Raw genomic sequence first — 11,072 nt, 5'->3', positions numbered from 1 at the left:
TTTAAATATGTCATGAAGTACCAAACATAGAAAGGCGTTAAATCATGCAACACTTGGCTAAGTGCTAATGTATACAATTAACGCCATGAAACAGAAAGTTGCTGTAACTCAGGCATACAATGTCCAATCTGCCCCAAACTTCACATGTTTGAGAAGAGTCCTAACCTGAAGGGGAAGTGTGGAATGTTGGACACTTCATGCACTCAACTGTTGCAGCTTTAATTACATATTGGAGGGGGAGGGGTATCAGACTTTGATGTTTAATGACAAAATAACCTTTTACAATTCACACACTACATGGATGAGTACATAGTGCATAAGTACATAGTGTATAAGTGCATAGTGTGTCGTTTGGGATGCAACTATTCTAAAACATGCTAGCAACACTTAGCTGAGTGCTAAAGCATGCTATTATTGTCATTAAACAGGAAGTTGTTGTAACTCAAGCATAGGCCTACAATGTCCAATCTGCCTCAGACTTCACAAGTTTAAGTGCCCTGGCCTGAAGACAACTACATGCCAAAATGTAGTTATAGTCATAGCGCCACCAGCTGGTAGCAGGAAGTGTGGTAAATACAAATGACTGATGTAGTCCTCCTATATTTATATACTTAAATGCATATTGCCCACCGTGCTCTGTTTTCCTAAATCCACTGGGTGGTGGCGGCATGGGTACGTGGGCCCTTTCATCACTGCTTGCAGCTTTTATTACAAATATTTTCCTAAATATACCTATATAACAAATAATTTTATCAATAATAGGAAACAAGCCTTTTCTCAGCTGTAAGAAGAGTTCAGTCTCGCGCGCAGTTGAAAGGGTCACTCAGGAATGTCTCTACGGTGCAGTGCCTGTGCTCTAGAGCAGTATTTCTCAACCAGGGGTCCATGGACCCCTAGTGGTCGTTGACATAATGCCAGGGGGTCCTTATAAAATATCTGAATATGAATTTTTATATATATTGACATTTGACATGTTCCCATAAAAGAAGAAGATAATATATGTATAATACAACTGATGATATGACTAAATATAGAACAAGTCAACTAAAGTAGTAGTAAATTATTCTTTATTACATCTACATTACACTACCTGCTGTCCATGCTTGACATTTCAAGTCAACTAAACTGATTCATCTTTTAACAGATGACATTCTGAGCTGGTATGAAATTGGCAGAATGCTTGGTCAGGGAGGATTTGGATCTGTCTATGAAGGGAAACGCTTGAAGGATGACCTTAGGGTATCGTCATTTCCTTACAATATAGCTAACAAATTGTTTTGTCTCTCTATATCCATTTCAAGTCATTTTAGTGTTTATTATTTTCACTTTTTAGTGCACTTGCCATATTGGAAATGTCCATTTTTTTTTATGGTTTTTATATTGTTTATCATCTGTTTCAACTGCGTGACAACTGGGAAAAAAGTTTATAGTTCTGATTTTTTTTTTTTAACTCTTTTAATGTCTACTGTAGTAAATCATCTTTTGAAAGTAACTTGAGCTTCAAATAAAGATTGTATCAATTATAGTTAGACCAGTAGATGGCGACAAGTGAATGTATTTGTCAATGAAAAAATAGGTCTTTATGAGTGAGTCAATGAATCATGCACAATTGAATGAACTTGTTTGTGCCACACACAATTCATAAATGTTGTTCATGTGCCTGCTTGATACTCAATTTACGTTTATGTGAACATCTCTGCATTTTCCATACTTCTATTTATCTTTATATGGGGAAAACTGTAGGCCTATAAGTCAAAGCTAACGATTAGGTCTTACTCCTGTTTTTTTTTTTTTTTTTAGCTATAAATATTGTAAACTTTACGCTTTGTCTTGAAACTCCTGTTCATTTTTCACTGCTCATTTGAAATATGTTATTTTATTTTCAAATATTGAAATAGAATTAGGCTAAATACTATTACTATACTAAGTAATGAATAAATAAGGACGCAAAAGATTTTTTTTTTTTTTTTTTTTTAGTAATAAGAAAACTCACTGCTAAAGCTCAGTATAGTGATTACTTGAATGACCAGAAGATGACGCTAAACTCTTAAAAAAATTAGTGAAGGCAAATCATTTGCCTTGTCCTATGTTATTAGTCTCATGATGCTGAATCATGAGATTCAAATAAAATTCAGAAGAACATTATGTGTAAATAAAGTCGTTGGCACCCTATAAATTTTATAAAAACAATAGAGAAGAAATATTTTATAACAAAATATTTGATTGAATGTGCATTAATCATTTGCAACTATAAGCAACTCTCTATATAAAACTCTAGGCTATATACTGTATGAAATAAAAATATAATAGACCAATATAATTGATAGATAATTATCTGCACAGCACACACAATTTGAGTGAAAAACGAAATCTTTTTCAGTAAACTCAATATAAACTCAGGCTGAAGATGGTACTCATGATAATATCCCTGAGCCAAGGGCTATGAAACTTACAAAACACAATAAAGTAACTTTGACTTGTGTTTTCTGCAGGGATATTCAGAAATATGGTGTTTCATAAATGACAATGTAAGAAATCAATACAGTCATCAGCCTCACCTGAAGGCTCTCATAAAGCTTTCAGTCCAGCAGAGAAATACAATCTACAAGCTAAACAATATAAAAATGTTTCTTTGAAATGTTTCTACTTTTTAAAGCTTTTAAATTGCAGAAATGCAAACTCAACGGTATGTCATCTTTATCTTTATTGAATATATGTGTCTACACTGTCTTTAGAGTTAATAAACCTTTTTTTCTTTTGTCTTTGATGAAAATTCTGTCATTAATTAATCCACAACCGCAATTCTTCGAAGCTTCATGAAGCAGTGTTTTGAAATCAGCCATCACTAGATATTGTTGAGTAAAGTCGTTATTTTGTTTTTCTGGTACACAAAAAGTATTCACGTCACTTCATAACAAGGTTGAACCACTGTAGTCACATGAACTGTTTTAAATATGTGTTTAGTAGTCAAAAATATCTTAATTTGTGTTCAGAAGATGAATGAAGGTCTTACAGGTGTGGAACGACATAAGGGTGAGTAATAAATGACAGAATTTTCATTTTTGGGTGAACTAACCATTTAAAGTTTTAGCAATTATGTTGTTGATGTTTTTTTGTTTTCTGTTTTAATTTTTATTATATTTTTTAAAACATGTTGATATAGTTTTTATTGATTTTTTCAGCTTTAGTTTTAGTTATTTTAGTGTTTTATTTTATTCTCGTTATACTAAATGAAAATGAGAAGTGTTGCTTTGGCAATTATATTTCAGTTAACTTTTATATTATTTTAAGTCAGGAAAATATCTTTGACAAAATATATTGGTATTTTTTGGACAAAATATTTTAGTATTTTTTGACCATTTTCCATATGGAAAATAGATTTCACTGATGTTTCTTCAGTATATTTTGTAATTTAGCACAACTGGAATGCTGTACTGATAAATGATCTTTCACTAAAAAGATCAGAACTATCAGTTTCACAAATATTATTTTTCCACATAATGCAAATGCATTGTTAAACTAAGCAAACAGCTTTTTAGGGTGTGAAATGTTCAGTGTACTGTACATCTCCAAGGGTCACAAGCATTAGAGCTGATTATCTGCATGATGAAAATAGTGCATCTGCCAGTTAACCTCATATAGGGTCACCAGCATCTCCGATATGTTGGAACTCTCCTCTTCATGTCCAGTTCTGGATCAGAGCCATTGTAACACATGTTCAGTTTAAGGATTTTATATATTCTCTGCTTATGCATTTGCATTCAGAGCCAGCTGTCCTGAAGTGAGCTGTGTTCCTGAAGGGCTTGTGTGTGTGTGTGTGTGTGTGTGTGTGTGTGTGTGTGTGTGTGTGTGTGTGTGTGTGTGTGTGTGTGTGTGTGTGTGTGTGTGTGTGTGTGTGTGTGTGTGTGTGTGTGTGTGTGTGTGTGTGTGTGTGTGTGTGTGTTTTCTTGAAGAAGGATCAAAGGGACTTTAACAGCAGACTTTACCTGTGAGCTATCTATAGAGCATTAGATAATGACTTAAAACAAAACCCCTATGTTCACATGCACCACAGCAGTAACACAGCAGTTAATTATTTAATTATATCAAAGTCACGATGTACCAGCAGAATAATTCAGTCAGTGTTCAGAGACCACAAACATACACATCCAAATCCTTTCTGCCGTTACATGTCGGAAAATTAAAAGCCAGATTTAATTTGATTGATTTAAACAAATGTGCACAATGTGATGAATAGGGTTGTTGAAATTACGAAATTAAGAATTGTAAAAGGCTGTGAAAAATGTAATAAAAGATCTCAATTACATTTCTTTCCCAAAATGCATTGTTGATCCCTCCTTTTTCCTTTTTAGACAGACAAAAGCTACTAAAAAGTATTTACTTTTTATACTTTTGGGGTTTTTAAGTATCTTTAACTATTATGAATATGAACTAACATTTAAATTAATCATTTGATACTTATTGTACATACATGTTTTACACTGTACAAATACCTTCATGTAATTACAGCTGTAATTAATATCTGTAATTGCATAATTACAGTTGACTCTTCCTTTACCCCTAAAGGGATAGTTCACCCAAAAATGAAAATTTGATGTTTATCTGCTTACCCCCAGGGCATCCAAGATGTAGAGGACTTTTTTTCTTCAGTCGAACGCAAATTATGATTTTTAACTGCAACCGCTGCCGTCTGTCAGTCAAATAATAGCAGTGATTGGGAACTTGAACAATAAAAGTCGAAAAAACTTCCATAGACAAATCCAAATTAAACCCTGCGGCTCGTGACGGCACATTGATGTCCTAAGACACAAAACGATCGGTTCGCGCTCATTGAAGTATATGGGCGAGACATCACTTCCGTCTTCACAACGCATTTTTTGACCTCACTAACAGGAAGCTGAACGCAGTTGGACATAGTGGTGTATTAGAGGTAAAAATGATATAAATAATGTTCGGTTTCTCGCACAAACCGATCGTTTCGTGTCTTAGGACATTAATGTGTCGTCACGAGCCGCAGGTTTTAATTTTGATTGGTCTAAGCAAGTTTTATTTACTCTTATAGTTGAAGTTCCCATCTACTGCTATTATTTGACTGACAGACGGCAGCGGTTGCAGTTAAAAATCATAATTTGCGTTCGACTGAAGAAAAAAAGTCCTCTACATCTTGGATGTCCTGGGGGTAAGCAGATAAACATCAAATTTTCATTTTTGGGTGAACTATCCCTTTAACCCACCCTTAAACCTACCCATACCACCTGTCCCTAACTTAACCTTAATAGCATAAAAAGTATTTTGGGTAACACTTTATTTTACAGTGACATTATTACATGTTACATGTAGTTACTGTAGTAATAACTATAAATTGTGCATTATTACATGCAACTAACCCTAAACCAAACCCTAATCCTAACTCTAAGTACATGTAGTTACTTAATATTACTCAGTACTTAAATGTATAATTACAGTGTAACAAAGACAACTTAAAATAAAATGTAAGCGTATTTTGCATAACAACATGAACGCAGTAAGTACATTGTACCTAACAATATTTATTTATTTATTTGAACACTTTTGCTATATGCTTCATTGGTAATACCTTTTGTCGTTGTTGTTGTTGTTTTACATTAACAGAACCAATACCATAACCCACAATGCAATGTGTTCAACATATCTTCTATTTACAGCATGACGAAGTTAAAGCAATGTTTTGCAAAATCATCCTTTAATAATAATAATACAAAATAAAATAATTAAAATACTAAATTAATACATTTTATTTCAATGTTAAGATCATTAGCCTACTACAAAGTTTTATTCAGCCTATACATATAATTATGCATTAATGCATATTATTGGATTCATGATAATATGAATACATTTAAATGTTTAATATTTAAGGACATTTTGTTTACCTTTGTATAATTCACAGTTTTGTGCTGGGTCACCACTTGTTGTCGATGTAAATTCTGGGTCCTGAGATCTGGTCTTTTCCCATTCATCTCAGTGGAAGCGTCACCCAGTACATGACTTACATGTGCCATCTTTGCTCATGGGCACTCAGTTCCACATACTGGTTTTCTTGAGCCAATCACCCCATAAATGCAACGTGTCTGTGGAAAAAAGGTACTTAATTTGATTGACCTTTTATGGAGAAACATGTTTTTTTGCCCACTTATTTGTGTAGCTACATCATCCATTAGCAGGGGCTAACTGCTAAAGCTAACTAGCCAAACTCCTCTGCTACAAGCAACACCAGCTAGAGGGGCAGAGTCGCAAAACAACCGTATGATATTAAAGAACCTTGTGAAAAAGGAGTACACTTTAGCATAGCCTACTTTTTTACAGAAATAATATACTTTAACGAATAGAGGACTACTTAAGTGAATGTAATGTTTTCAGACACTTAATTGCATGTTAATTGAAATTATATAAAAAATTTATTATAGTTTAAATTTAAATTAAATGCAGTTAATTGCTTTTTTGACCCACTTAAGTACACTGTTTTCTGCAGAGCTGCAGAGCTGATTCGACTTTCAGCACAGTTATTGAACTGAACTGAATCAACATTGAACTGAATTTAGCTGTATAATGACACTATTGTCTTCTGTAGAGCTGCTTAACAGCAGAATTAGTTTAATATTTGATGAAGTTTGCATAATTTATTATTTTCCAGTTTATTACTGTGAAACTGCTTTGAAACAATTTGTGCATAAAACGCTATAGAAATAAAGGTTACTTGACTTGACTCAAGTAAATCTTTATGTAATTTTATAATCACTTTGATTGTCTTTTAAATATGATTAATGGTTACTGCATGTACTAGCAAGCATTTATAGTTGATGCAAAAAACCAGTCCAGGCAGTCCAGCAATGATTATGTCAGAGATCAAATTTGAATAAGGAATAACACATTTATTAATTAAAAATTATAGAGACAAACAAATTAATTAAGTAATTAATAGTTAATAATAAAATCCAGAGTTTTGTATCTAACAAAATTAAAACATTTGCAGTATGAAATTAGAGGTAGAAGAGAAGAAGCAGAAGCAGCCAGAAGTAGAAGAGATGCAAAAAAAAAAGCAAAGAAAAAGCTAAACTATGAAAGACCCTGTCCATTTTATATCATAAGCATAGGAAAACTTAAATCCCACTCAAACTTACGTTTTGGTCAAATAAGAAAAGGTCAAACAGACTTATCCATTATGTCATATGGTGTAACAGCTAGGTCAGAGTGACTGGTCAAATGTCAAAAGATAGATGAAAATAGATACAGAAGGTGTTGTTTTGACACCTTTAAGAGAATATTGCAGATCTTGCATTATCACATGTCTGCAGAAATGAAAACAGACATATTTTCTAACAAAAGTACATCGAGTTCAAATGAGCAACTAATTCTGAAAACATCATCGCTTCTGCAGTACTTGGCAGGTGTCCAATATCTAACCACAAACGTGTCAACATAACCTGTCACATTGGAACATTTGAAGAACAATTGAATATAACAAGCATACATACTCTTAAAGATACAAGAAGAATAACCATAAAGGAGTACAGAATAAAGAGTAAATACTTGAAAATATCTTTAATTTTCTCTTTAATTTTACATAACAAAGAGCACTGTTTAAAAGTGTACTTAAGAGTGGTAAAGGGTTAGTTCACCCAAAAATGAAAATTATGTCATTAATGACTCACCCTCATGTCGTTCCAAACCCGTAAGACCTCCGTTCATCTTCAGAACACAGTTTAAGATATTTTAGATTTAGTCCAAGAGCTTTCTGTCCTTCCATTGAAAATGCATGTACGGTAGACTGTCCATGTCCAGAAAGGTAATAAAAACATCATCAAAGTAGTCCATGTGACATTAGTGGGTTAGTTAGATTTTTTTGAAGCATCGAAGATACATTTTGGTCCAAAAATATCAAAAACTAAGACTCTATTCAGCATTGTCTTCTCTTCCGGAATCCTTTCCATTGAATTGATTCCATTGAATTGATTCCATTGAATCCTTTCATCTGTCGGCATTGGTAATGGACTTTTACGTCGCCGTGGTTGTTTTTGGTGATTAGAACATCCGCGACATGCACACTTATGCACCATTTTAAAAAATATAGCAATACCAAAATACAAACAATGTAGAATAGCTTGAATACAGCGTGCCTCTCCCTCAGACTGTAAACGAAGCTCGGGCACACCGGATAACACGTCAGCAGCGTCTTACGTCAGCAGCGTCACTGCGGAATCGTGAACCACACTCCGGAGCAGAAGGGGGCAGTAATGCACCAATAAGCTGGATGCCAACCGCCGTAAAACAGGAAAGAAGAAGAAGAAGCGGAGTCGTGAACACGGATTGACAGCAGACCCGGAAGAGAATACAATGCTAAAGTCGTAGTTTTTGTTATTTTTGGACCAAAATGTATTTTCGATGCTTCAAAATGTCATGGATGTCCTAATCGCCAAAAACAACCAAGGCGACGTAAAAGTGCATTACCAACGCTGACAGATGAAAGGATTCAATGGAAAGGATTCCAGAAGAGAAGACGATGATGAATAAAGTCGTAGTTTTTTTTATTTTTGGACCAAAATGTATTTTTGATGCTTCAAAAACTTCTAACTAACCCACTGATGTCACATGGACTACTTAGATGATGTTTTTATTACCTTTCTGGACACGGACAGTCTACCGTACAAACATTTTCAATGGAGGGACAGAAAGCTCTCGGATTAAATCTAAAATATCTTAAACTCGGTTCCGAAGATGAACGAATGTCTTACAGGTTTGGAACGACATTGTCACAATCACAGTCAGTTCCTGTCACTTCCTGGACTACATTCCCCATAATCCTCTCTGCCAATCACCTGCACTCACTCCACCAATCACTCCATTAATCACCACATCCAGCTGCCATGCATTACCTGGACTATAAAAGACTCACACACTCATCACCTGATCGCGAAGTCTTGTTTTCACTCGTGTTACATTTCTGAGCATTACCTTGTATCCTGTTTGTCTATCTGTGATTGATCTTGCCTGATTCCTGTTTTACGACCCATTGCTGCCTGCCTCGATCCTTGCCTGTACCCTGACTACGACTCTGCCTGTTCCTTATTGCTCCTGTTTGTTCCTGTTTGACCCTGCCTGTACGACCACGCTCACTTCTAATAAAACGCTGCATTTGGCTCCCTACCTGAGTCCCGCCTTCGTTACAGACATGAGGGTGAGTCATTAATGACATCATTTTTATTTTAGGGTGAACTAACCCTTTAAGAAACAGTCATGTGTCAGGGTTATGCTCTGTTATGTTTGATTTTCTTTTTGTTTGCCTGTTTATATTAGTTCCCTTAGTTACTAATTACATTCACCTGTCAGTCATTTGCTCCCTCATTATTTCCCTGTAGCAATGTTTAAATTTCAGTGAAGAAGGAGGTGGGAACTGGAGAATGTTCAACATAAACTTTTAATCATAAAATAAACAAATAAAAAAATGAAAGAAAGAAAGCCCCTCACGGACAACTGCAGCTTAAACTAAAACTTCTCTCTCACCCTTCACTGTCATCACTCCTCCGTTTATCCTTCCGGAGCTCCTCCGTGAGACTCGAGGCTGGTGTGGCACGCAGGTGATGCTCATTAGCCCTCGCGTTACTGGCCTTGCTCCGTTCCCACGGCTCTCCCAAGGCCCCTTCCCTGCTTGCTACATTCACTTTGTATTTAAACCCTTAGTTTACTCTGTTATTTTTTCTGTGTCATCAGTGTTGTGCCTGCGGATTCTAGCTCCTGAGTTTTCCTGTTGGATTTATGTAGAGACTGTTTATTTTGTACTCATTTGTCATTGTGCGTTCATTACAGCCAGCATTTGTAACATCATGAAAGTGTACTCTCTTTTTAAGCACACTTAAGTGGCCTTTTATTATTATTATATTATCTGCAAGCAAGAACAGTTTTTTGAAACTATACTTTACTAAAGTTGAAGTACACTACAATTGCACATTCAATATAATTAAGGCGAGACACTACAGACAAAAACATTGTTTTTTCTTGCATGTCAATTTTGAGATTTTGGGCTAAGTGTTGTTTTAAACTAGTGGAAAGAAAACAACCAAAACATCCAATATTGCATTTTATCTATTTGCATATATAGATTTCAATTACAATATTTATCTACGAGACCGTTTTCTCAAAATGAGTCAGAAATCTCCACTTCAGCAGCTCTTACATATAGCCTACCAAACACTCTTAGAAATACATTTACAGTTTTATTCCTAACCATATTCTGAAAGTTTTTCTGGGGTTTGTTCATATATAATTTGCCCGATTTCATACATTCTATTCCTAAAAATTGTGAAAATGTGGTGTTTTCTGGCTGTTGAGATTTATGGAGTGATAAAAAGAGAAATCCAAAATCTCCTCTGTAAAAAATCTTTAACTCTAGTATGTCAACAAAATGAAACAAAAATTCTGAACCTGGCTTAATCCAGTGTTCAGATTTCTGTTCTGGAAGTTTATGCAAGTTAGTTATGGAATTACATTTGATCCAAAAATAATGAACGTAACTTTTCAAAAAAAAAACTAATAAAAATATAAAGGCAAAATGTTTGACTTTGTTTTTAATACACTGCATGTTTTGCTAACAGTTTCTTTTCTTTCTTTCACTGATCTTTACTTACAAAAGCATTTCCAGAGTTTTCATTTATGCTTCTGAAGTTTTCGTTTACGATCCCAGAGTTTTCGTTCGTCTTTCTGGCACAAATCTCTCGTGGGGGCGGGGCCATCAGTGGTGTGTTCTCATTGGCTACTGAGTTTTTGATTGACAGCTTTTTCTTGACCTGGAAGTGAAGACGTCAGTGTTGTGTTTACATGTGTGGAGGTGAGTGTCTGTAAGCGGCTTCTTATTTCATTTAAAGATATAAGTTTTGTTTTTGAATTTTATCTGTATTTATCTGCGGCTTCTACTTTGTCGACATAAACTTTTAGGAGCGTGAGAGATCAAACACGAGAGAAAATGAATGTCTTGAGGTTTAATTGTACATTAAATGTTATAATGCTGAAGATATTGCATAATGTCCAATGTTTTTGGA

Source organism: Chanodichthys erythropterus, chromosome 15 (assembly GCF_024489055.1).
Source record: "Chanodichthys erythropterus isolate Z2021 chromosome 15, ASM2448905v1, whole genome shotgun sequence".
Lineage (NCBI taxonomy): Eukaryota > Metazoa > Chordata > Actinopteri > Cypriniformes > Xenocyprididae > Chanodichthys > Chanodichthys erythropterus.
The sequence above is the reverse complement of the archived record's forward strand: the minus strand, read 5'-3'. Positions refer to the sequence as shown.